At 47.7% G+C, this 22,289-nt stretch overlaps 1 protein-coding gene across 3 annotated transcripts in view; it reads left to right on the plus strand.

Moving 5' to 3' along the window:
* Positions 1-22,289, plus strand: part of BDNF (brain derived neurotrophic factor) — a 37,344-nt gene that overhangs the window by 7,563 nt on the left and 7,492 nt on the right. The window contains exon 1 of one of the 3 annotated variants that reach the window (XM_035550371.2): positions 7,799-8,095. The exons of 1 other annotated variant lie outside the window; for it this stretch is intronic. The gene's annotated coding sequence lies outside the window, so the exon portion shown is untranslated. Of the gene's footprint in view, positions 1-7,798; positions 8,096-8,638; positions 8,664-22,289 lie in introns of those variants that run through there. One more of the 3 variants, XM_035550372.2, reaches the window with a different exon arrangement.

Below are 22,289 nucleotides of genomic sequence, written 5' to 3' on the forward strand. Positions count from 1 at the left end.
GCTGAGCCTTTTTTTAAGGCAAAGCGAGAAAGTTAATTTTAAATGGTGAGAATGTCATAATCGTTTATCCAGAGGGATTTTCCAGACAAAGTGGGGTGGAAATTCAAGCTCTCACAAGGCACGTGCTTCAGGGCAGAGGAGAGACAGAGAAGATGGACTTTCCACATTTGTTTTCTGCTGGGTTCGCCCCATCCCCTGGCACGCCAGCCTGCCCCAGAGCAGCAGGGCAGGACAGAGGCGATGTACTGCCGCCTCCACCACCACCAGAGGCCATTTCACCAGCTGCTGCTTCTGTGTGACAGCTGCCCGGGGCTCTGATTAGCAGCACGGCGTCCAGCTCGCCTTTGCCAGGGCTGTAAACACGAGGCTTGTGTGTGTGATGCCAGTTCCCTCTCAGAAACTGAGAGTCGGACAGGCTTCAGCGCCTGTTCCCCCAGGACGTACTGGGGATGATGCAGACACAGTGCTGAGACTCGTTTGGATCTGTTTGCCTCTTTGTTTCCCTCAATTTGCATTTCCAACGTGGTTTTCAGGCTGGGATGGCAGCAGAGCCCACATGTGACCCCCTAGGTGCCCTGCAGGCCAGCCCTTCCCACGAAGCCCACGGTTGCCTTCGGCTCCCAGTGCTAATTGCAGGGGACGCTAATGCCCTCCTGCCCCGCAGCAGCCTCTCCCTCTCCAGTCTGGCTACAGAGCTGTCAGTGGCTGTGGGTGACAGCCCAGACAGGGAACAAGGGCAGGGGGACTTTAACTCCTTCTGTAGAGAGGCAACTCTTCTGTAAAGAAGCAACCCGTGTCTCTTGGACATAGGCACTTTGGAGACTTCGTGGCTTGGAGGGCTGGGACCACTGCAGTGGTGCGACGGAGCCGTGGCCATGAGCCCTCCCTGTGCACCCCAGTACCACTGCCATGGTGCAGGCCCGCTGGCCGTGCCCTCAGATGGGATGCTCTGCAGCCACAGCTGGGGCAATTTGCCTTGGTCTGCTTCATGGCCACTTGGCGAGGCAGAGGCTATGATAGCACAGGTAGGGAAGGGGTAGGAAAGGAAAGTTATAGGGTTGTATGTGTCCCTGGCAGGCTGACGCTGGGTCGCAGCATCTCCTGGGGCAAGCCGGCCATGTGGCCGGGGGTGTCCAGACAAGAGGGCAGCAAACCCAGCTGTAAAACGAGCATGTTGTCATTGTGCCTCCCAAACTCCGACAACCGCTCCAGGTTTCTGGCAGTTAATGGGGCATACGTTAAGAAACTAATCAGAAACAAGCCCCTAGATTATACCAGTTCTTACTCATTTTCTTTTATCTCAATACAGCTCCTTAAAAGAATATTTTTAATGGATCTTTTAAACATTTCTAGTAAGAGGCAATAGATAAAATGTCATAATTTCCATATGAAGGAGTTTCTGTCAGTGCAATTCCTTTCTAAAAAGCCATTTTACCCTAATATGGTCCCAAAGTTTAAGTAACATATTCTGTCGCAATGACTTTTGCATCAAAACAATTTTTCTGTTTCATATCCAAGAAAAAATGTTGAATATTTAAATTCCATATCCTTTTTGATCTTAATTCCCATCACAGAAGAGCTCTTTAGGCCTCATCAATGTGCTCTAGGTACAATATCAGAGTATATTTTTCATATGATGGGATCTAACCCAAATTAGGAAACCAAAGGGGAACACGCTATACATGCCTGGAAGGGAAACGGATTCTGCTCCGAGCATGGAGCAGGGTAAAGCATCAAACAGAAAGGTAACAAAAATATAAAATAATGGTTTAAATTCCTCGCCGCAGAATCCTTGCTTAAAACCTAGCACTGGGCTCTGTGCTGGTTTACACACTTTGCATTCCTGCTGACTTCAGTGGTGTTTATATTCAAATAACCAAAGGCACAATAAGGCCGTGCACGACATCATTGGATTGTAATGAGTTATAGCTGATTAAACAGGATAACTAATGGAAAACAAGGAGGTGTTTAAAGGCACCACTCCTTTGCAATCATTTGCTTTTCAGCTGTGTAAACTCCACAAAAAATAAAGAGTGTCCAGGAAATAAATGCTGATAAGGTTGTTTGAGTTTGTACCCAAAACGCATGGGACCTCAGCCTCAGGTGTCCTGCCAGAGCAGGGGCTGGATTTCACTTCAGCCCTGCACATGGGGTGGCGACACGGTCTCGTGGAGGCCACATCCTCCCTTTTGAGAAGAGGCATCGGGCTCGAGGAAGGCTATTTAAATGCAGCTTAAAAATTCGCGCTGGTTTTCTGGTTTAGCACTTCTGGACTTTCAGACCTGGAGTGGCTGCACATCTGTCCCGTGCTCCTGTCTCACCTCTGGGCGCCCGTCACCGACAGCCCAGCACCCGCGGCCGGGCCTTCAGAGCCGCGCGTCCCTGCCATTAATCTCCCAGGCGGAATGCGGCAATGCTTGTACGCCACATGGTTCCAGTTATTAAATTAGCAGAAGATTAACAATCCCAAGTGTTCAATAAACAGAAAAGACAGCAAACAAATGAAATGCGTTAGTTAAGGGAAATTTTGGCTTTAATGCAACTAATCCAGCGTTTGTGTCGTGAACCACAAGTCGCGGTGACTGGGGGAGGAGAAGGACGTGATGTGGTCTAGGTTTTGCTGCTAGGACCCAGGTTTTACTGCTGAGCTGATGATTTTATATCACGATTAGTAAAAATGTCTACTGCTCCTCAGCTACTTCTCTCTTTAATGCTCTGTTTGTTAACATGGAGAATATTTTTACCTCTCGAGGTGCTTCTTAGGTGAAATAATTCGATAACCTGTTTTAAAGGGCATCACCTCGGGGCAGTAAAGCTGTGCGGCCCATACCTGGTGAGCTAGGGTCTGATGTCAGAGGAGAGGTTTGCTGCCTAAAGCCAAGTAACCACACAGGGGCATTTGCAGTGTGGCCACAGAGGTTTCACTGAGGTTTTGGGGCTGGCTTACTTTCAGGATGTATCCAAAATAAGCTCTCCAGAGTTACGGACTGAGTAGGGTTTGGTGAGGCAAGTACATGCAGTCAGGTCAGACAAGGTGCCTGGCTAAGTTTATTAAACCTCTGGAAACCGATCCCTTTAAATATTAAAAATAATCCGCTGCATTGCATCTAATTGAAGCACAGTGAGTATGTCGAGGAAAGGAGAGCTGACTCAATCCCAGCACCTTTCACCCACATGCGCACCACCCGCTTGCTGATCCCCTTCCAGCGCAGGGCTCCAGTGGCTGGCTCTGTCACAGGAGCGTCCCCGGCCATCTCGTCTCACTGCCCGCGGCTCTGGTTTCTCCCAACCCCAGGAACCACATGCTTCTGGCCTTCAGGGGTGGAGGAGGTTCTCTTTCCCCTTCCCACACCACCGTGGAGCCTGCCTCCTGCCATTCCTGTCCCGCTGTTGGGGTGGCTGTGCCCGGCCAGGAGGCACACTGATGGGGCACATGTGCACTGCCACCACCACGTGTGACTCGCTCTCAGTCTCATCGCCAACCGATGCCAGCAGAGGCACCTGCACAGGGGGGCGAGGCGCGGGTGCAGCAGGGGCGAGCTCAACAGCAAGTGTGGTCATGAGCAGCTTAATGCCTCTCCGCATGGCGGGCGCGTGCACTTCCTCATCGGCAAGGAGCTCATCTGCACCTACCACAGAGCTTTGTTACTGCAGCAGTTCTGTGCACGTAAATTGCACTGAAATCCCTGACTAGGAGGCATGGGATAGGATCCAGGGTACAGATCCCCCGCGCGATGGAAAACTGGCATACCTTTAGCAGACATGAGAAGAGACCAATTACTCTAATTGTTGGTTGGAGTTTTTTTAATTTGCTTTTGCTGTAGCTGCAGGGTGATGGCGCCGAGCTATTAGGCGATATTTTCTCCAGAATAAATGTTGTGGTTTCAGTCCCAGTGACTGAAAGGGTGGATTTTGCTGCTTTGTCCTGTACACACACAGCCTGAGAACCGCGTCTAATGAAAGATCTTTGATTCTGCATTCCCAACTTCACTGTTTCTCGTAATGCTTTCCCTGCTAAAACAAGGCTGAAGCACCTCTCTGCGGACGTTGCTCACCGAAGGTGAAATTTCACTTGGTGCTGATGGTGAGCACCCCAAGCTGTTGGGGGCACGGCAGTCCGGCCACCTGGCAGGCCGCAGCCACAGGGCCAGATGTGGGGTGAACCACGAGGCCGAGAGACACATGGGGTTCCCAGTGAGCGGTTGGGTCCCCAAGGGTGCTGAGGGCTCACTGGTCCCACTGGTGTCAGCAGGGTGCATGAAGGGCTCCGGGGCATGAACCGTGATCGCTGAATCATCAGAGAGTGGCGTCACGGCTCAGTCACTGTCTTACGAACGTGATACGCCTGCAACCTCCAATCGTGTTTATAACTCATTGCAATTCTTAGCATTGCTTGAGTTGGAAAAGTTTATTTCAATGAACTTTCCAGTCCTTTAATGTGAAAAAATAGCAAAGATAGGTAACTAGGAAACATGAATAAACATAATTAAACATAAAATACTTGTAGTGATATAAGAACTGACCTCAGGCAATTAAAATTATTAATAGAAAAAATACTCTAGTGTCAAAACCCGAGCACATCAACATCATTCTCATTTGTGTAATCAGGACTAGTTTATATTTCCCGACAACCAAGTGAGAGGGAGTCTAAGTTGTAGCTTCTTGACCTTTTTCTCTTTGAAAAACAGGTTGAGATACTGTGTTAATGAAACAGGGAGTGTAAAGATACAGTTGTGGGGGGAGGCTGAAGCGCCTTTTGTGTATTGACCAACTGTGGACCTTTTAAGAAGTTTATTCTTTTCTAATATTGACTTTTTTATTGCTTCTCTTACAATTGCAATGGGGGAATTTAAGAGCCCCACAAACTACTTTATCATACAATTAGTTTATCAGTAAATTTGGACCTTGTGCATCAATCACTATAATGCATAACCTCCACTGAGACAGAAACCAGATGTGCGTGCTTCTGCTTTGCTCTTTGTAGTATCTACGGCATCGTTAGTGCCTATGCTGTAGTTTAAATTGAATTCAGCAAAAAGCAATGGTCCTACCCCCCTACAAGCAGTCTGATACTGCTGCAGGGATAAATCAACATTATATTGATTGACAACTCTTAGTTGTACTATTTCTTACTCTTTCTCTGTCGCTGTATGGAATAGGGTGAAGTGTAATTGGTGCATGCAGAAAATAATTTTAACCAGTTAGGTGCAGAAAGAAGAGGCTCAATGTCACAGTGGGCATGCCACGGTGGGGACGCCAAGAGGCTTGATGCACCAAATTCACCCAGCTGAAATAACCAGAGACGTGCAGCTGCTCCCCACCGTGCAGCCCGCGTTGCCGCACTCCTGCCAAGCACCACCAGGCTCTGGTGCCCACAAAGCCCAGCTGGGGCTTTGCACCCGTGGCCGGACAGCAGGCGTCCTGCAGAGAGAGGTGCAATGGGAGCAGTCATCGTGGGGCGCCTGGGGACCTCTGATCCTTGCGCATGGATTGGGAAGGTGAGGGCTTGTGGACACCTCTAAGCCCCATGGGCATCCTGTGGAACAAGAAGTTGCGCTCTGACCAGGGAAGTGTCTCCCCGCGAGGATTATTGGTTGCTTCACAAACTAGTGCCATGTGGGCCCAACCTTGTGGGGCTCACTCGTACAAAATTCTCCTTGAAGTCAACGTCTAATTGAAAAATATGGAGCCCAGATTGTACGTGCATTAAAATCCAGGCAGATCATTATTTACACTACTTTTTCATTTTCCCAGTAATCAAGCACTGGCTGGTAATAATCCCCCACGGGCTGATTATACCGGCAAGATAGAGCAGCTCTCTGACCACACCTCTTCCCCAGGAAGATCTCGGTACCAGGGCGAAAGGCAGCGTGTTCACAGTGGAGCAAAATGGGAATTTCAGTGTACAGTTGCCTGGAACTGATGGTTTCCATGTTCTCAGCAGAGCAGAGCTGCAAGCGTGTACCACGGCAGTCCGTAACATGCTTCCTTTCCAGAATTAAAAAACTTGCTCTGATTGCAAGCAGACTCTTTCTGAACACGGGCTGTCTTCCTCGCTCCTGAGAGCCAGTCAGCAGATGCTTCAGTGTCTCTAAAGCATGACACTCGCTGCTGCTCATCTGCATGTCTAGTGTGCGAGGAGACAAGTCCCTCCTCCAGGAATAACATGTGTGCGGTGTATTACATTGCAGCTAATTAAAGTAGCCCCTGCTGCTGTTCAACTCGACTGGTAGATCATTCAAATATTTGCAGGCGTCGTCTTATGAACACAGAATATTAAAACTCTGACGGCTTGGTCTTCTCACAAGGCAAAAAAGCAGCTTAAAATGTGCAGCCCTGGGTGAAATCAGGCACCATGGTAATACAGTTGTACCTGGAAAGCTGAACGGTGTCACGGAAGGAAGTCCAAGGCTATAAAACAAAATGCATGCAGCAACTTGGCAAGTTCCAGCTACGATCCTCTGGTTTGAAACCATACTCAGAGATCTGCCTTGCAGCACCAGTGAGAGATACGGGGTTATACAGGTATATAACGACGGGAAAAGAAATGGCTGGTACTTTCCTAATGTCAGGATTTGAACACTACAGAGGCAGCCAAGCAGGACTGGGCCTGAAGAGCCCCCATTCTTAGCACCTACCTATCAGACAGCAAGAGCTGGGTGCGATTTCCCTGGACCAGGCTGCCAGCGGGGTCTTTGAGAAGCTGCCTGTTTTCTTGGGAATGGACTGGCTTTGGTCTGGAAAGCATGGTGACAAAGAGGTGGAACTGTCTTCCCCACTCGGGGACACTTGCCGTCCAAACACACGAAACCAAACCCCCAAGTGCAAGGAGGATGGTGTCCTGGTACCTGAGCATGATTTTTAAAGAAGTTCTTAAAGCTGCAAAGGATATTAACCATCAAGATTGTTTCCCTTAATATATATTAAAAGCTGTTTTATATGGGAGGCCTTAGGTGTACTCAAATTTCAAACGCCTGGGATGTTTTACGACTTTACTGATCTCATAAATGCAGGTGTTTCATAGCAAAAGCACACGGGCAATCAGACCGTCTGAAGGCAGCAATGAGTTGCACACATTTCTCGCAGGAGAAATAAACGGGTGCGAGATGGATGGGCCTTGGGCATGGATTGCATCGAGAGGGCCCGTGGGCGCTGCTTGCCGTGCCCGGCTGGCAGAAGAGCCCGGCACCGCCTGGCCCTGGCAGCCCCGGTGGGGAGCATGCCACTTCTCTGTCTTTACCGAGATCGGATGGAGCCACTCAATCAGGGGCTGCCATTATTGCCTGCGCCGTGCAGTTTCCATTATCAATAATTCACCGGCCTTGCGGTGCAGGCAGGAGGGGCCCGGGGGGCCGGGGGCTGCGCACGGGGAGCGGGCATCGCGGCCGCCCCTGCCTGTCCCGGCGGGCGATGCCTCGCCCCGGCCCCGCCGCTGTCGCCGTCGTTGTCGCTGTCGCCGGGCTCGGGCAGAGCAGCCCCGAGCCGTGCGCCCGCTGCCCGCCTGCGGCAAGCCGCCGGTGTAGCGTTACCTGTGGCGCTCATTAATAAGCCATGCCTGCCATTATCTTGATTGCATTCCTAATGGGCCAGCCGCGCAGGGGTCAGCGCGGGAGCGACATTTACACGCTCCGCGCCCGGCGCCGTAAACCAACACCCGCCGGTGCGGGTCCCCCCCCCGCCCCGCTCCCCGCTGCCGGCCCGGCCCCTCCGCGCCCTGCCCGGCCCTGCTCGGGGGGCGCCGGGGGGAGCGGGGGCCGGGCCGGGCGGGCGGGGCGGGGCGGGGGCGGTGGCGCGGAGCCTTTAAGCGGGGCAGCGCGGGGCCTGCGGCCGCTGCCCGGAGGCGCCCGGCCGGGGGGCGAAGTCGCTCGTAGGGGTCGAGCCGAGCCGAGAAGCTCCCGCTCGGCGGGCGTCGGGGTGGGGGATCCGGGACCTGGGTTCCGTCCTGCCGCCCCTCGGGGAGCTCCGATGAGACTCGCGAGCCGCCGCCGGTGCCGCCCGTGCTGCCGGGGCGGCGGGAGGCGGCCGGCGGGGCCGGGCGGCGGGCCGAGGATGTGAGTGCCCGCGGGGAGCGGCCGCGCTGAGTGTGGACGACGAGGTACGGGGCGCCCCGACGGGGGCTCGCGGGGCCGGGCCGGGCCGGGGGGAGGCGGGCGGCGGAGTCCCGCGCCCCTTTGTTCGGCACCTGCCGGCCCCGCCGCCGCCGTGCGGTGCCGAGCCCCGTCCCGTCCCGTCGGGGCTGAGCGCAGCGGGCAGCGCCCCGACGGCGGCGGCGCGGGGCAGGGCCGGGGCCGGGGGCGCGGGCGCTGCGCGGGCGCGGCCGTTGGGCGGCTGTTGGGCGGCGCGCGGCGCCCCCTGGCGGTGGGCGCGCAGCGGGGCCGGGCCCGGGGAACCCCCCGGGATGGGGCCGGGCGCCCGCGGGGCGGCGGAGCGCGGGCTCCGTGCCGGCGGCGGGGGCCGAGCGGTGCCCTCGGCGCGGCGGCAGGGGCGCTTCCCCGTAACAGCTGGCGGTGACGGGGCGCCCCGGGGCTGCTGCCGCCGCGGGATCGATGTCGTTACTTATTGATGTTTCTGGTAACGCGCACCTAATGAGCGCGGAGGACGTATCCCGGCAGTGCGCTTTACCGGGCCGGTGTCTGTGCCATCGCTAATTCCCGGCTCGATAAGTACGTGGTGAGACCTGCCGGGGCACCCTGCGGGCTGCGGTCGGGCCCCGAGCAGCCTTGGCCCTGCTGGGCCTGCCCGGGGGCTGTAGCCGGCTCGGCACCCCGGGGTGTGTGAACCCACCTGCGCTGCCCCGGTGGGAGCAGGTGGCAGCCGCAGGACCCCCCGGGGCACTGCCCAGGGGTACGGGTCCAGAAACCTGTCCCTGTAGGCTGCGTGCGTGTAGGGCTGTGCTCACTGACCCATCGCCTTGGTCTCAGGGCAAGGCAATGGCTGCGTTGGGAGTACAAAACAGCTTGAAGGAGCTGAGAGAGGTTTCATCTGTTTGCTTGCTGAGAAGAGGTATGAGGGGAGCCTTTCTGCAGGGCTCCGTAACTCACAACAATTTTCTGCTGTAGTACTACCACTTAATGTTCAGCCTCATTGAACCTCAGCTGGGAAAACCCATTTGTAAGTAGCATGCCTTCTGTTCAAATTGCCAGTGTGCTCTGCTTTCCAGAGCTGCAGAGTAGGATCCTGTTGCTGTATGGCTGTGAAATCAGGGTAAACCGGGTCGGAAGGATCAAGGATGCTTTATTTGAAAAATACAGATGTAACAAGGGAGATAGTAGAGGAGAATGGGAAAGGACTTTTGTCTTGGAGGCTAAGCTGAAAAAGTTTAGTTTCAAGCAGTGCTCTTTTAAAAGCGTGCTGTAGTACTACAGGATGCTGGAGTACTATGAAACAGTGCAGAGATGCAAGGGATCTCAAAGATTAATTAAAATGTGAAAGAATACAGTGGAAGAGGATGATCACTGCCTTTGTTTTAAAGGTCTGTGTGTAATGACAATGCTAACTGAGAGCAGCTGCAGTTAAAAGCCTGCTGTGGTACCTGTAGGGCTTTCTGGAACTGTTGCCCCATTGCTACCCCTAGGAAAACAAAGCAAGCTGCACCTTCAGCTCAGCAGTAGTTCTCTGCCAGGGTGCAGGTATGAAAGCAGGTCACAAGAAGCTCACGAGTAGGAGACCATCTCATCATTTCCCTGCATAAGCCAGCATCAATGAAAGAAACAACTTGCTCTACTGAGTGAACTGTAGAGCAAGTGTGGTCCTATCAAAAATCAAAAGTATTTCCAGGATCTGCCTTCCTGGCTCGTGTGAAAGGCTGAGATGTTGTTCTCTGAATGTGTGTCTTATGCTTGCACTAGAAATCGCATGTTAGGCATTGTGTGAATTGGTGGAGGCTCCACTAGAAGAGGATATGTGCTTTGAATAGGTTAATTACCAACTTGTCTTGACCTGTTTGCAAGCATCTGTTGTGAGCACTTGGTTCCTCCTAAATAGCTAAATTGCTGCTGAATTAGGAAGCTCTCAATCACTTAGGTCAGTTCATACGCTGGCATTCTTGGTAATACTTAGCTGTGAACACCCTTGAAAAGGAAGCTTTGAAAAGCACTGACGCTCAGCTATTTTTGTGTATTGCCAAAGTGACGTGGTAACTCAATAACCTGTTGCCTTCAGTTCCAGGTGGGAAGGTGCTGTGTGTGACTGCACCTTTGTTCCCTGCTGTAGTTTGCTGGCAGGTGGCAGCGATGTGGCCTGAGCGAGCTGCCTGAAGGACAGGCAGGGATGGGGCTGGTAGGCTGTGCCTGCTGCCAGCTCACAAAGCCCATTGTTTCCTGTGCTGGTGCACAGTCAGCGTTAGTGCTGACTGCACGTTGTTTGGGGCAGGGATCATCTTGCCTGTCTTCTCTGTGTGCGTGCGGTCCTGGTCCCTGCAAGGACTCCTCACTGCTCTTGTAATGTAAAAATAAATAACAGATCTCGCTGGGCACTAATGCTGGTGACTCTGTTACAGTGCCTTAAACTCGCATGTTATTAAAATAAATACTTAGGCTACTTGATTTGGAAACACTAGAATATACAGTAGCAGAAAAATAAAATGCGTTAACTTTGGAGATTCAGGAGTGTATTGGTAGGGTAGCCATTATATTATGGGCTACATGCTTCAACGTAATCTTAAGTTGGCCATGTTGCTTACAATTACAGGCTCCGAGCAGTCAAATAAGGAACATATTTCATGAGCTTTCCAAGCTAAGCAGGTCAAATGGTCATAGAGAGAAAGTGTAGGTGATCTGTAGGGTTGGAGTCATGTTTTCTCCTCTTCAGCATTCAGGACCTAATTATCAGTTGACAATAGACAGGTGGAATTCAGCTGCTGCACCCAACTGTAGCTCTCAACATCTTGTTGGGACAGCCTGTGGTATTGAAGATGCTGTAGATTTAATGCGATAGGCAGGTCTGGGCAACAAAAGAAAAAGCCAACCCCATCTCAGCCAATTTCTACCACTTATAAATTGTGAGCGGAGGACTGGCTGGGATGGTACTGATTTGAGATGACAGTAATCCTTTTGTAACACTGATACTGGTGGTAGCAGAACAGCCCATTACAGTGTAATTTAGGCATCACAACTGGATACAGCTGTTTGAAGACAAGTACTGTGGACAACTAGAGAAAGCAGAAGGAAACTTCATTTAGTGAATTCTCATGCCCCGGTGACAGCTGCCATAAGGCTGTAGCAGTTGTATACTCCTCTCGGAAAGAATATTGTATTTTTCAGAGAAGTCAGTTTGAAACCAGTTAATTAGGACAGTTATTTCTGGCCGTGGCATTTGTACAGAACAGAAGGCATGATTGTTCTTATGTTTGTTTCTCTGAGTCCTTTGATCGGCTAGAAGCTCTCGATGCTTTACGCTATAAATTACCTCAATGCTTTGGCAGTTCATTTCTTTTCTTGTGTACTTGGTTAGGAAAATGCAGAAATCCTTGTGACTCAGCTTCAGACTACTATAAATTATGAAGAAATGGGGGAGGGGGTCACACTTCAAATTAGGAAAGGCAGTTCCTCCCAGCCTCCAAGAATACTGGTTGCTAAATTTGAGATAAGCATCTCCTGGTATCTCGAAATCTGAGCAGCTACCGCCACCTAGAGCTGCATGACACAAACACGCCGCTATGGCCAGCTCTCCGTCTGCGCCTGAACGATGAAGATGAGTGGGGCTGCTAATCCCAGTTGGTCCTCCTTGGCAAAAGCCACTTGAGTGTGTGCATGAGCGCTGTGCTGAGCCCTGGGACAAGGGTGGTGCCTGCGAATCCTGTTGGGCGATGCAGGTAACGAGTCTTTGTATGCAGTCTTCCTTAGGTGGCTTAGATAGGTAAACAAGGAGGATCACTTTGTGTAAATCATTTGCTGACTGAACTTCGCGATACACCTGAAGAAGTTTGTGCAAGTCAAATTGCTGCAGGTGTCGGTGAGACTTGATAGCGTGTCCAAAGCTCTCACTGAAAACTGGTTCCTTAAGGGTCTGCGCTGGCTCATGGGGGTTCTTGTTTCCCCTGCTCCCTCACTGAGGTCTATTTACTAGTGGGCAGCCTGCAGTAGATGTTTGCTGGGAAAGAAAAGCTTCGGATTTTCTTCATACATTGACTCTGCAGCAATTAGCTTTGTTTCACTAGACCCAGCATTTTCCCAGTTTCAAAATTAAATATTGAGGTGAAACTAGATATGTGGGTATTTGTTGCTACTACAAACCTAACAATGTGGAATATGTTTTTTTGTATCTACTCTGCTTAGGTTATAGACTTGTTTTGTTTTTGAGCTCACAACTTTATATTTGTATGTTTTGTACACCAGTTTTTGGCAATAGGAGGCTCTGCATTTGGGAGAGCAGAATAAGCAGCATTGTTCCTTATTTAATTTGCCAGGAACTGCTTACAAGGAGAATCAATGTGCCTTTTTCATTCACCAAACTCATAATCTCATGTGCTGTTACTTCTGCTTGACTCTTGCGGACACAATATGTTTTGGGGGCTCTTCATACTAACTGCTGGCTTAGGGCTTCCAGAACGCCCCGTGAAGTAAGATACCCACCAGAACCAAACCTCAGTGGGAGCTGAGGACTTCCAGCTCGTAGAATCCTGAAAATGTAAGCCCTTGGTTGATAGTATGTACTGACTGTCTTCCCAGGTGGTAGTTTTGGTGTAATTTTTTTAAAATATTTTAAATCTGCCAGTGTCAAGTATATCAGGATAAGGGCTTAGTGTGTGTTTTCTGAAGGAAATGAGTTTTGCTGTGGGAAACAGAGGAGCTGCGGCACATGACCATTTGCCATTCAAGTCAGGAGGCAACTGCAGGCTGTTTATACGAGGCTGTATGAGGAGAGAGCTTTCATACCAAACTAACACTGGAAAAACTACCCGTGGCTCACCTGGAGCTCAGCATCCAGCCTCTGCCTCTCCACTATAGGCACTGGGCTACAGTTAGGTTTGTAGTCCCTTATATACGTGTACCATAGCAGGAAGGTTCTGGCAAAAGATCAAAGTAGGAGAAATTCAGCAAAGTGCTGTTGTATACTGTTTAATAACTCAGCATGCAAAAGACCTGAAGCATGTTGCTGCAGCAAAAGCTTAATTCTGTAACAATAAGAACAGGACTCAAGTCCTTTTTGATTTATTTTTTTTCTGAATCCTGTAGTATGTATCTTATAAAAGAGTTAAGCATAATCTTGTGCCAACCCTAGCACATGTTATACCTTATCTAGTGTGATCAAAACACCGCTTTCTTTAAACATAACAGCTCCTGGAGAAATGCAGTTTTGTCTAGATCAAGGAATTAGAGGTTATGATCTCTGGATTCCTTAGTCCGTTATGCCATTTACTTTCTAAGCTTGGTGCAAAGTTTAGTATCCATATGGTTTAGTTTACCTTTCTTTATGCTGGTCATGGTTCTCTGTAAGTGTTCAGTACTTGATACACTGAAATGAAAAGAAGCAAAATCTAAACTTTATTCAAGGGCTGGATTAGCAAGTAAACCAACCTCCCTGTTGTCACAGCTGTCACCGCGCTACAGAGGTGTATGGACACTGTTGGGATGAGCGACGGGACTTGTTTTGTGGTATTTATACATAATTGTGCCTGATGGCTGTCTGCATTAAGACTTGAATCTTCACTTGGTATATACATTCCTTATGAGTTGATAATCCAGTTTGAGCTGTAAATGCCAAGAGAAAAATGTTGTTTGATAGAAATTTATACTGCAAACCAGCGCAAGTCCAAGGGGGAAGCAAAGCCAGTAACAAGTTCAAGCTGGCAAGGGTGCCTTAACCAGAACCTGTGTCAGGAAACTGTGGTGGAGTAAGAGTTTGCTGCTGAACATTGTGACTGCCCTTTATCTTTACAATGGGTTGACCCAAAACTAGAAATAAATACATCCCAAGTACTCAATTCTTGCTTTCCCAGATATAAACATAATGGTTTATGTCAATGTCATTATTTTTTGGCATCTAATGTTCTGCATTGGTGAAGAAAGGTTGGTTTTATTTAATGGGAGGCAAAGAAGGATGTTTAACGTCTCACTACAACAGCAGGGTACTGATATAGTGTATGCAGGTTGCTGCCAGTGAAATGGTGCACAGAAAGGACAGGCAGGTGCTTCTTTGTATCTAATCACAGAAATAAAAATGTTATGTAATGCTTAGCCTCAAGCTCAAAAATGAGCTTTCCCCTTAAAGGTTAATGATTGGCATCTGAATTTAAAGCCAAGAACAAAGCTTGGAAGACTCATTTCAAGTCCTGCTCTCTTTATTTTGTATTAATGATTAATTTCTGCTGCCCCTGGTGCAAACCTTTTCTGCAATTTTAATTGTGAAAGTAGCAGTAATGCTCATGATGAGCAAGGATATTTTAAAAGGATAAGTCAGTCAATTCCACATACCTCCATTTTTTTTTAAAAAAAAAAAAGGATGGGGTGGCAAAACAACGATTTGGCAAGAAATTACTTAGAGGTCAATGCCTGCAGAAGCTGGCTGCTTCCAAGTCTGATGAGTGGAGATGGGACATCCTGAATTCCATAATCCTCAAACATCAAGTCATATCTGTTCTTAATCAATATTGTTCAACACAGGTATTGTTGGATAGCTTTTTTTTTCCTTGCTCTGACTCCTGTAACCGAGAATTTAAAAATCTTGTGCTTAGAAAGAACAAATCATTTCACGTGCCTTTGGCTAATGAAAGGACAGCTGTGCAATGACAGCTAGGAAATGCAATAAATACCTTCCATGTCTCCTCTAAAGCAAACACTCTAGAGCAAATTTTCAGTTGCAAGGCACCACCAGACCTGTTAGCATTCAAGTTGTAGTCACTATAAAATGACCGAGGGGGAGTTGCTGATGTTCTGCATACCTTGTCATGTTCAGGCATACTGCCAAACGTGACGTGTGGTTTTGACTAGGACTGTCTGGAGCCATTTATATTTCTAACAAAAAAAAAATGCATTTGTGGAGATGACACTGCTGGTATACTGAAGTTAGGTTTTCTTTTTTCTCCATTTGATTGTTTTGATTGGGATGAGACCTGCTTCATTCCCTGTACAGACCAAGCATCTTTATTATGAGCAGGCACAGCTTTGCTCATCTCCATTTTATGCAAGTTAAGGCTGACCTTTGGTTCCTGGCAAGCGGCCTGTTTTGTGTTTATAGGGCTGGTAAATACCTACTTGTGCAGCAGTAGTTTTTCATGGGAATAGGTATTTCCTGAATTTCATAGCAAATTTGTTCTGGCTAGGAGCAGCCTCTGGATGAGAGAGGAAGTTGTGCTGCGTTTCACGTGAAGCCTCCTAGAGGTTTTAATGGTGAAGAATGTTTCTGCATTAGCACTATTTGCCTCTTCTTGTTGTTTGTTATATAATGGTTGAGCCCACAAATTAGAAGCATGAGGCTAAAAGCTGAAGAATGAAGGAAGAAACAAAAAGCCATATGGCGATAGCAGGAGGTCCTGCCACCCCACCTTAGGCTCGTGACAACATGCCCTACATTTAACCTACAGTCAGGAACTAATTAACAACACAGATGGAATTGAGCTAGCATATGTATTTCAAGTAATACCCCTAAGGTTTTAATCAGCTGCCCAGCCTCTTTCTGGGTTAGACATGTAAGTTGCCATAGAGAGAGTTGCAAAATATTTGAATGATGCATATGGTTAAGGTAGCTCGTGGTAGTGGCTGGAGCGAGGGAGCGGGGGCTCCCATGTTCTCTGGTTCAGCAGTGACTTGCCATGCAACCCAGGGGTACTTGTTCAGGCCTCTTTATGCTTAGTAGGAAAAGACAATTTCTGGGATGGTTTCTCCTCTCACTGAAGTATGGTGAGATGCAGTGCTTGCAAAGCACTCTGGAAGCTTTGATGGTCTGTTCACTAAGAAAAGTAGAAGTGGAGGCTCAGCACTGTGAGTACCAGGTCTCTCTTCTCTTGCAGTGTCTTTGTGAGGTTTTTCAACCTCTCCAGAACTGCTGATCATCTCTGATAAGGCAGCATTGATTTTGGCTAGGATTGTGATTTTGAGGTAATCTATTGAGTTGTGCAGAGGTTTAGGAGAGGGAGAACAACTAGCTGTTTCCTACCGAGTCATTTCATGTTTCTCTCTTTTTCCTCCCCCCACTCCTAGCTATTTGAGGAGAGGCTCTCCTTCCCTGCAGGGCAGTAGCATCTGCTTATGTGAAGGGACAGGTACTGAAGTTTTTATAGAGGAATGTCTAATTACTGAAATCCCATCTATGAACCTACCCTTTGGAGCTTAAGGGCTCTTACAGAAAGGACTGTACACTGGCAGCAAAGCCACTTTGTTCTGTTGGGGGTGTGTGTGCATGAAACAAAACACCCAAATGGAGGGAGGTTGGATTGTGTTGGCCTGGATTTTGCATACTTTTGTTTATAGGCATGTCTGGGCTATTTGTGTGCTTATGTCGGTGGGGGAAGGGAGGAGCTAGTCTGCACACCTAGGAAACTTTTTTTCTTCCTCTTGAAAGTGTAATTATTACCAAATATGCATGTATCCCTGAGGAAGCTGTTTTACTCAAACCTGTCATAAGTTGTTCTGATAGAGCTATTAGCTATAGTGTTGGCCTCATCTGATTTTATAACCACATAAATGCTGGGCCACCTTCACAGCTGGTACAAATCTGTGAAGAGAGCACTATGGATTGACATTAGGCAGTGACTCTGGACACCACAATCAGGTTCACTGGAATGTACTACTTCAATGAGCTCTAACAGTTCTCATGGAAATAGTTTCCTGTGATGCTGCAACCTATCTCTGCATCTAATGACTGTATGAGAAGTCATCAGCCAGGTACATTTCATTTTTAATTGGGGGGATGGGATGGGACAACCCAATGTCAGTGCATCATGTTGACAGAAATCTGTGTAATACTCCTCCGGGCAAGAGATTAGATGATTATACAGCTGGGAGAAGGCATAAGGTTGATAAAAACCTGCAGTCTTGCAGGAAAAAAGAAGAAAAGACTTTTTCCTGAAGTTCCACTACATGTTTGCACCTTGAGCAGGGTGACTACTGAATCCTGATTTCAGACACATGCATCTTTGGCAGGCATACCACCACACTCCCTATAGTAATTCCTGACTTTTTTCCTCTACAAAACTTACAAAGTGGAAGCAACAATACATGGTGTAAGTCTGTGGGTGTGTGGGTCTTAACTGGCTGGGCAACTGCTGCTGAGCCAGTGAGGCTTGCCCAAGGAAGGCTGGAGGAGGAAAGCTGCTCTGGGTGGTCTCAGCTACTTGCATGCCAGTTACAACATGTGACTGTGGAAACAGTGCTGTCTGTGGAACTTGGATCCCTCTGAATCCAGTTGGAGCAGGCCCCCAGGTTTTTAGAATTGTGTTAGGGACAGAAAACCAGGCGTAGTGATTGCAGAGGTTTTTTCAACATGAAACCACGTGGTGGGAGGGGAGGGCTAACAACTCTAATGCTTGGAAATCTGTGGTATGCTGCTTTGTCCTAGTAAAATAACAGTGGTGAATACATAACATCTTTCCAAAGTGTTTTCAGTAGTTATGCTAATATATTAACATACCTTTGCAGCAACAATGCTGTCTCCAAAGATAAAACAGTTGTCATAGTAGGACACGTGCAGGGCTGGTTGCGTAGTGAGATGGGTTAGACTAACCCATCCAATGGCATTGATGTCCTCAGTAAGTTAAAACTCTTCATTATTCCATTTATGTAGCTTGAGGTGGCTTTGTGAACCAAAAAAAAAAAAAAAACCTGCTCCTCGTCTGGTTGTCCCTGTGTTGTGTAACTTTGGACTCCAGGACTCCAGAAGGTGCTCCTCTGGTACCTCAGCAGAAGCTCTCATGCCTTGTCCGTGTACGGAGGGTATTTCTGTGGAGGTGCTGTGTTAACAATGGGACTCAGCATGTGTTGAGAAGTCTGCACAGGAGGGCGGGCAGTCAAAAGATGACTGATAACACTCCTGGCAAATGCAGGCATATTGTTAATACCTGTCAGGACTCTGACAACAGGCATTTCCAGTTTCTGGTTCATGCACAGCACAACATACTGATCTGCTTCATTTCAAGGACTGACTATGGCTAAAAGCAAGGTGTTCTCTAACAGCAATGCCACACACAGTCAGGGTCTCAGCGAAGGTAAGTATCTTGCAGCAAGTGGGCACAGCCCTTGCTCTCCTCCCTTGCTCGAAGAAAGCACTGTCTGCCCAAACCGTGGGTAACTGTTCCATCTGATGCTTAAGCTTTTTAACCATTGGTTTTCCTTGGCTAAGCTTCGCTTACATTCCTGGTGAGTGCATAATGTTCTATAGGTCCTAGAAAACTTGCCACTTGCAGCAGAGCTGATGGTTGTGTGGGATGTTTTACATGCTGTTCAGTAGTTCCTGGGCACTTGCAAGATCCAGGTTTAACTGGTACAGCAGCTTCTGGGTTGTTCGCGGGTTGCTGGACACATGTCACAGTACAAAGGATCCAACTTATGCTAGTTTGCATGCAACGTGCTCCATTTTGTTCCTGCTCTCGAATGCCAATTATCCTTAACTTCATGTGTGTGCTTGGCAGAATAGCTTGGTCCTGTGATGATTCAGTGCAGTGTTTCATACCAAAGAGCAGTGCTGAAATGGAAGACAAACCACAGATGCTGCTCTAAGGTCCGAGACTCTGCCCTAATGTTCTTCCACGCACAGGTTGAATTAGCATTAAATGAAGCTCTAGTGGCTATTGAAGCGAATGATTTCAGAGAACTGTAATTATCTGCTGTCATGGAGGAACCAGACAGTATCTTGGCATGGAGTAATTATTCCATTGAGTGGCTTTGTGGTTGGCTTCTTGTTTTGTTGCTTGGTATGTTTTTTTCTTAAATAACCAGTTCTATAGGTGAACTCTGCTTTCACGGAAGTCATAATTGTACTTCTGAATGAACACAGTGGTGGCATGAATCTGTTGTGAGACATACTCCAAACCAGCTTGATGCAGCTTTCTAAGCCTGAAATCAGTTCAGAAGCTGGAATTCATTAATGCTGAGGTCTTAAACTTGGAAGTCGTATCTCTACTGTCCAGTATTTGACATGGCAATACGAGTATCGCATATCTTACCCATTCTACTCCTGCTGATGAACAGAAGTAGGCCTGTTGGTAGCACCTTCTATTTGAAGGGGACTTTCCCCATATACCTTTATTTCAACATGGGGGTTTGGCAAAAAACTGTCGCGGTTAAGCGAATTGTTTGATAAGCACAGTGGCATGCACACGTGCCCTTCTAGAGCTGAGTTAGTTTGTTTACAGTAGTCCTAGTAAAACCCCTGTGTGGTTTGAGTGCCCCTTGTGTGGGATGCTGTACAAACAGCTGGAAAAGCAGCATGTGTGTCCCTCACTCAACAATCGATTCCAATTGTAAAAGTATAAAAATAGTGCACATCTGTTCTCTTCTATGGGTGTTGTCTCTCCAAAACCTCTGATACCATCTGTGAGTTTGGCCTGCTCTTTCTTTACTTGTGCACGCTGCCAAAACCCATCCTGCTTGTTTCCTGGTATGGGCAGAATGGGTTTTAGATCTGTCCGACAGAAATCCTGCTGGGAACTCCTTATAGTCCCATACTTGGCCAATTGAAGTATAAGCATGCTTGTAATGATGAGACTGTCTAGTCTACGCAGTAGAGCGTCTGAATTCTTTCTTAGAGCTCTGAAGCATGTGAGTCCTTTGCATGGCTGTTTGGGCATCCAGAAAGGTATGAAGAAAGTCTGTAGGAAACTCTGATGCATAAGTCAGTGAAAGATCAGGGTATAATGCTGGGACTTTAATATTTTGGCATTCATTTTCTTTGGGTTCTTTTCCACCTCTGATGGGAGAAGTTGTGATTTTTTTTTTTTGCATGTCTTGAGGGAAGAGTCCGATAAACCCCAGGAACCCCACAAACTCCTTGTAGTACTTTAAACAGATGCTCTCTAGAGCCAATGTAGGCACTGCTGGAGATGCTGTGTTCTCAGAGGCTGTACTATGGGCAATGTTCAGTAGCATGAGATCAAAGACAATTTCTTATGTTAAAAGTTGTAGTTTACAAACTACTTATAAATTTGCTTGTAATTTGTGTTAGTCTTCAAAATGGTGCTGACTTAGTCTCTGCCATCTCTGGCATTATGGTTAAGTAGATTTTATTCCCTCAGGGAAAACCAACATGAGGGAATAAAAATGAAATGTTTTTTTCTTCCTGACATGAAGCACCAACTTACAAGAATACAAATTGGGTGTGGGTGTGCCTGTGTATGTATAGATGGGAGATGGGGGGGCTATATTTTCTGTAATAAAAAATAATTACATAGTTTGCATAAATAGCTGTAAGGATAACCATAGTGCGTCAGACATCCAGTTATGCATGTGTTAAAGGTTAATGCTGTTTGTTCTCAGTACACTTAGTCTTTGCAAATCATGTGCTGACATGCATCCCATTTTGGTATCTGTTCACACACTCCAGTAATGATGCGTAGAGCAGGAACTCATGCCTGTGCCATTCAGTAGTATTTAGTAAATTGAACTTTTGTATAAAGGTCTTAGAAAATGGCAAGGCAAAAAATGAATGTCGTCTTGCTGCTAATTTTATCTTCCACTGCACATTCCTTTCTGGAGATTAAAGCATTCTGAATCTATTCACTACTGAAAGTTGTTTCAACTTCCATAGCACATATCAGGATGCAGAAAAGCAAGTTCATGTTCACAGCTGTTCCTCAGGTCTCTCTGCTGGAAATACAACCTGTTAAGCAGTTAGATTTCTGCTTAAAATAAGTAAAACTAATGAAATAAAACAATTAACTGGTCAATTCTCATTGAATGCAAATACAGAAGTAAATAATACAGATAGGTAATTGACTGCATATGTAAACTAGCTGTAGATAATTGACATGACCTTCATTTAATGAGCCTCCTTCCCATTAGTGGAGACAACTGCCACAATTAAGTGCCCTTACTCTAGCTGTAATTGTATGGACTTCATTGAAGTACAAACTAGGTCATGTCTTCCTGAGATCTGGTCCATGGTGGGTGACCTGTTTTCATTTCTTTGGCTTCACTGTGCTGCATTAGAGAAGGAAGAATGCTCTTGCAGCCATGGGAATGGATTGCATTCAGGAAAGTTGTCTCAAATGTCATTTCTGACAGACATCTTGTGTGACCCGAGGAAGCCTTTTAAAGCTAGGTCTCAAGAGGGCTGGCATAGATGTATTTTAAACAGCATATACCTACTTTTTTCAAGATAATAGTTGTATTCAACAGTCCATCAGACAGCAATAGAAGTAAGATTTCTTCTCCTAGAGGAGTCTGATTGAGTGACATAGCTGGGTGGGAGGAGTGAAAAAGAGCTGCAGTCTTCACTCATCATTCCTGGGCTGTGGGGAGTAGGGATCTGAACCTCCTACAGCTGAGAGGGGAGAGAATGGACGCATGATAGGACTACAAAGTGAGGCCGCATCATCAGTGATTGGGTTGTGTTTTTTTTCTACCTGTGTGTGGCCAAAAAGTGGCCACAGCTGCTCTGGCTTGGCTGGCATTTGATGGTATTGGTGTGCTTGGTGCCAGTTGGTGGTCTTTATGCCACAAGTCGGGTTGCTTCAGGTAAAAATATGCCATTTCAGAGCACTGATGAGCCTCTGTGGGAAGAAGTTGTTTAGTCTACTTGGGCAGCATCTGCCATGGGAGTACCCAGCAGGGCTGAGGCATCTCCAGACAGGGCCTTGCAGTAGCAGATGTGCCTGAGATGGCAAGGGGCAGTACCTCACTCAGCCTGTGTGCTGGGGAAATGGGCAAGTGCAGCTTTGTCCTGTGTTCCAGCCCCTCTTCCACTTCCATGTGGGGTGATGTGGTGACTGCCTCGTAACTGGAAGGCTGTATGCAGTCTGGTGTGCAGGGTGTACGAGGTGCTCGGTGTAACAGGATGGCCAGCATCTGTAATCTTTGCTGTATAATACAGGCTTGACAGTTGGGGAGCAGAAGGAAAGGGATGGGCAACTGCCATCCAACTTGTTTCCAGTGACTTTTTTGGAGCTGCATGGTGGAACTAGTCCTGCCTTGCTAAGTGGGAGGTGAACCATGCACTCATGAGTCAATTCAAAAGGAGCTGAAAGGCTGTTTCCAACCACGAAGGGAGGTTTAATTTTTGCTCTGCTAGTGCACTAGTAGATTTAGAGCACCTACTACTAGAAGATATGACCTGTAAAATGAAGAGGTTTCCTAGGTGTTCACAGATGACTTCATCCTGTTAACTCACGTGGTATCATTTTGTTGCTGCCCAGAATT

This window comes from Cygnus atratus, chromosome 5 (assembly GCF_013377495.2).
Source record: "Cygnus atratus isolate AKBS03 ecotype Queensland, Australia chromosome 5, CAtr_DNAZoo_HiC_assembly, whole genome shotgun sequence".
Taxonomy (NCBI): Eukaryota; Metazoa; Chordata; class Aves; order Anseriformes; family Anatidae; genus Cygnus; species Cygnus atratus.